Source organism: Sinocyclocheilus anshuiensis, unplaced genomic scaffold, assembly GCF_001515605.1.
Source record: "Sinocyclocheilus anshuiensis isolate Anshui unplaced genomic scaffold, SAMN03320099.WGS_v1.1 scaffold8, whole genome shotgun sequence".
NCBI lineage: Eukaryota > Metazoa > Chordata > Actinopteri > Cypriniformes > Cyprinidae > Sinocyclocheilus > Sinocyclocheilus anshuiensis.
Genome location: NW_015558559.1, coordinates 1 through 5,451, shown reverse-complemented (window position 1 = coordinate 5,451; position 5,451 = coordinate 1). Strand labels below are relative to the sequence as shown.

At 35.7% G+C, this 5,451-nt stretch overlaps 1 pseudogene; it reads left to right on the top strand.

Annotated features, from left to right (window-relative positions):
- The window catches only part of LOC107679421 (lysosomal alpha-glucosidase-like), a 7,344-nt pseudogene extending 3,516 nt beyond the window's left edge, over positions 1–3,828 (top strand).
- Positions 3,829–5,451: the final 1,623 nt, after the last annotated feature.

The window sequence follows — 5,451 nt, the reverse complement described above, 5'->3', positions numbered from 1 at the left end:
ATTACACCAAATACACAAAATAATGTTCTTTTTAGCAGCATCATATGACCCCTTTAAGTTTACTTCTGTAGGATGTACAGTGGAATGACCTTGATTATGTGGACCAAAGAAGAGTCTTTACTTATGATCCACAACGGTTTGGATATTTGCCCCAAATGGTTGAATAGTTCCATCAGCTGGAACCAATGAAGACCAATAAAAAATATATGCTAAAATATGGTTTCAAATAGGATAAAAGAAGTTTTGCTTAGTATTGGTCCTACCATTCACTTATGCTAAAAACAAACGATGCTCTTTTTTGAAATTACAGTTCAATATACTGTCCACTTTTTTCCTTAACGCGGAAGTCTTGTCCGCCTCATAACGGAAAGATGCTTTACATTTCCGGTCTCTGGTGTTTCTAGTCAAATTAACGCTCAGCTTATCCCTGCGCACATTTTTATATTTAGTTATGTTGTAAAAGTTTCAGTTTAATTAATTCCGTCAATCTTTTTACCCCATTTTAACATGGATTTCTATGGAGACTGGAACACGAGAGAGCATCCAAACGGAAGTTAGAATCCGTCATGGCGGCGCTCATCGGTTACTCAGGAAAAAGGTGGATATAGAGAAATTCTAGTGTTCACAATGCAACTTGGCCACCCAGGTATGGAACATTAACTTATTCCTAATGCTCGCAAAGCATGTTTCGTCGCTGTTCTTAGTTTATTGCTATGTTTCTGTGTCTGTACCAGGTGTGCTCCTGTTTGGACTCTATGGTGTCCCATTAGTGGGAGCTGATGTCTGTGGGTTTGGTGGAGACACAACTGAAGAGCTGTGTGTGCGCTGGACACAACTTGGAGCCTTTTACCCCTTTATGAGAAACCATAATGACAGACCCAATGCGGTGAGATATCAATCAACAATTTAAAGCCAGCTAGAGAAATAAATACATATGTATTTATATTGATAAATAGATATAGATATCTTGATATGGGTCAAAGGCCAGACATCTATACAAATAGGGAGTTTATTGAGGCAAAGGTCATAGTTAATAATTGGTTAATAGTGAGAATTGGTCCACAAGCTAAAGTGTGACCAAAATTATATTACATTTATTAGTAGCATATGAATAGTTCTTCCCATATTCCATACTCCCAGCCCCAAGAGCCGTATGTATTTAGCCAACAAGCCCAAGGTGCCATGAGGACTGCGATTACACTGCGATACTCTCTCCTGCCCTTCCTCTACACACTGTTCCATCACGCGCACACCTCCGGCAGCACTGTGGCCCGTCCTCTCTTCCTTGAGTACACATGCTCGTTTCAGCTCAATATCTCTTTATCTGAGCTCAGCGATGACCTCTTTACTGAGACTGCTCATTCTTTCAGGTTTCCCACTGATGCAAATAGCCAGAGCATTGACAGGCAGCTCCTGTGGGGGAGTTCACTGCTTATCAGTCCCGTTCTGGAAGAACCCCCGGGGACTTGCTACAGTCTGCACAATGTAATCCTTCCTCTTTTACTTTGCTGTACATATTAAATTAACACATTAGGTTTTATCATAATTGTTTTATTAATGTATTCCCTAAATTCAACTTAAAGTAACACTTTACATATAGGGTCTCATTACTTAATGTTATGCATTAATTAATATTAACTAACAATGAGCAATGCATTTGTTACAGTATTTATTAATGTTTTTTAACGTTAGTTAATAGCAATACAAATGTTCATTGTTAGTTCATGTTAGCTCAGATCTATTAAATAATTTTAACATATACAGCTTTGGATTTTTAATAATGTATTTAAACATTGATAAAATAACATAGTCAGTGTTAAAAATTAACATTGACTAAGATTAAATAAAGTATTACTTTATAATTAATTAATAATTAAGTGTATCTCACTGTTAGTTCATGTTAACTAATGTAGTTACCTAATGTTAACAAATTAAAACTTGTAAATTGTTATCATAATATTAGTACAAAATGCAATGGTACATGTCATATTTTAGTTGTTGATACTATAACCATTTTCCACCCTCCCTTTGACCCATAGAATTAAACGGGCGGGTTTTACCTTCTGACATTTACTTCAAAAACCTTTCAAAGCCTGCTTGACATTGTGATATGTTTACAAAGTTACAATGTGTTGTTATGGTACAATGTAATTAAAAAGCGTATGATATGACCCCTTTAAGACAAATGACTCTTTATATGAGATTGAATCTTCTGGGATTTTTCTCATAGGGGGAAGCATGTTACAGTAAAGGGCAATACATTCTTTTCCCTGCTGCTTTAGACACCATTAACGTTCATGTGAGAAAGGGGAGCATCATCCCACAGCAGGTGGAGTAAAGACTAGATCTAATGATATTTGTTCATTTAATTTATGCTGTGTAGCAAGTGAATTTTGCTATTTCTTATTTGTTCCTCAGGTTCCTGCATTGACAACTACAGCATCTCGCAGAAACCTTTTGACCCTAATCGTGGCACTGTCTGAAGGAAATCGGGCTAAAGGGGACCTCTTCTGGGATGATGGGGAAAGTCTGGACACTTTTGAGCATGGAAATTATTCATATGTTCTCTTCTTTGCTGAAGAAGTACAAAATAGGGTGAGTTTTGACTTTATGTTGACTTGAATGGTTTGGATGAGGATTTTGAACATCTGTTTCCCATTGCTATCCCGTGTTGGAGCTTCATCTGGCATTAAAACTGGAAAACAGCAAGCGTTGTGTTTGCAAGACCATTGACAGGCAGTTCAATGCACTTTTTATGGAAGTAAAGACAGTTCAAAAAAATAGTTAATTTCAAATTAAAAATTTGTTGAAAATGTGCTCACGCTCAGGTCATCCAAGATTTAGACGTGTTGGAGCTTCATCTGGCATTAAAACTGGAAAACAGCAAGCGTTGTGTTTGCAAGACCATTGACAGGCAGTTCAATGCACTTTTTATGGAAGTAAAGACAGTTCAAAAAAATAGTTCATTTCAAATTAAAAATTTGTTGAAAATGTGCTCAGGTCATCCAAGATGTAGATGAGTTTGTTTCTTCATGGGAACAGATTTGGAGAAATTCACTTGCTCACCAATGGATGCTCCGCAGTGTTTCTAAGAAACAAATACATCATTAACTTTAAACCATTGCTTAAAATATGAATGCTATAGTATAGTATAAATCTATAGTATTGCTTTCTCCTGTGAAAAAGTTGTCTCGTCTGAATCAGGAGTGAAATATGCACAGATAAAGCACTGTTTATAAGGCAAAAATGGAGGATACGTTATTATGGACTATGGACTGGTATTCTGACCAGAAGTGAGGATTTCTCCAAATCTGTTCTGATGAAGAAACAAGCTCATCTACATCTTGGATGGCCTGAGGGTGAAGAAATTTTCAACAAATTTTCATTTTGGAAACCCATCAAACAAATGGACTATAGAAGAATACTCAAAAGTTTGGTCAATATGTGCATTAATTTGAAATGTATTCTATTGTTTATTTGATTTTTCATATTTTCCGGCAGTCTTATGTGGTCAGTAAGCCTGTCAAATTCAATGGATCTCTCGATCATTTGGTCCTCGGGGAAGTACGTGTTTTTGGGGTTCAGACTCCATCTACAGCCGTGTGGGCCAATGGACAAAAGCTTCATGACTTCTCATACAGCCCAGACACCAAGGTATGCAACAAGTGTTTGTGTTTCATATTTATTATTAATATGAATCTTGAAAATCTGTTGATAATAAAATGCTGTCATAAAGTTGTGATTTTTTGTGTATGTATGTGTTGCAGGTTCTGACAGTGCCTGGTCGACTGACCCATGACAGTCATTATCACAGTACAGTGGAGCTGATGAGAAATCTCTGCTGTAATACTGCTGTGTATATGTTTCTGTGCTTATGCAATTACATATATAAAGTTTTCATCCAGTTATCATTAACAGCATATTTCTGCTGTACCTTGTCATTTAAATATTGTTTTTGCTGTAAAATAAATGTTTATTTTTATTCAGTGTTCTTAATGTTTTGTTGTTTTACTTGAAAAAAAGTAATCTGATTACGTAACTCGCGTTACTTGTAATGCGTTACCCCCAACACTGTGTGTTACAGTGATAGAATAATCAGCATTTCACATAACCCATAAATTATCCTTTGTATTTTAAATGTCAGAGAAATAATAAGAAGGAATATTATTTTTTGTTGTTGTTGGTCTTCTTCTCCTAAGATTATACAAATATATGCATAGGCGCATTGCATACAATTTATTGCATTGCATTTTTTTTTAAATTAAGCTCAGATTTATTCTATATTATATTCTATATAATATTTGAATTATTGAAAAATAAATTGAAATTCGAGACTGCAATTATTTTTTTTTTGTAATTTCTCACAATTTGTGTAAGTTCTTTTTTTTAATGTTCCAGGTGTGTTTAATTGTAGCCTATATACTTTTACAAATGCTAGTCCCAACGCATTAACATCAGAAACTTGTCTCCTGTGTTTCCTGTCCTCTACAGATTATTATTTTAAACAGGACCAATGTCCTGTCTCGAGCGTCGCGTTCAGAAGAAGCGCAGCGTCGTTCCGGAAGCAGCGGAATGTCAGTGGGCGGAGCGTCAACGCGGCGCGCCGAGTGAAGTGTCAACAATAAACATACGGGTCATTCACCGTAGCCTGGATCTGTAATATACGAGTCGGACGCGCCGCTTCTGATATGGACGTGTAGCGACGGTTGTAATCGTTTCTGGTACTGAAGGTAAGACTGCTGCATGTGTGGTTTTCCATTACAGATGTATTCCTACGGCTGTCATTATTGGAAGTAGTTTAGTTAGCGTCCCATATGGGTACAGCAGTGCATACTGTATGTCTCTCATCATAGCAGGCATAACGGGACGCCAGCTCGACTTCCGTCTGAAATCAATCCTCACATGAGATACATGATCCTTCAAAGTGGGATGAAAGAGCTTGTCCATTAAAATACAATACTGATACAGGTCAATCACAATGATCAAAAGGACAAAACAGCTGATACAGGCCTGAACATGATCTATTTTTTTGCTTACTCTTTACCTGCTGTAATGTTAATGTTAGGACATGCACACACTTTATTGCTGAAGAAATGTAACTTTGCCATTGGGATTAATATGCTTTAGTTTTGCCCCAATAAATGATTTTATGACACTTCTTAAAGGCATAGTTCACCCAAAAATGAAATTCTATCATTTACTCACATGCATGTTATTTTTCTTTCTATCTTCGGTGGAAAAAAAAAAAAATTTTTTTTTATTAGTACAATGAAAATACATGTATCTACACAATTAGAGCTTTGTAGCAAATGATTATTTATTTATTATTATTATATTAATGATTTTAATGTTAGTAAATAGTAGTTAAAAATATAAATTTAATATATTTTCCATACAACAAAACATATACACTGTAATATATAGATATATTCGTTTCTATAACCACTGTGT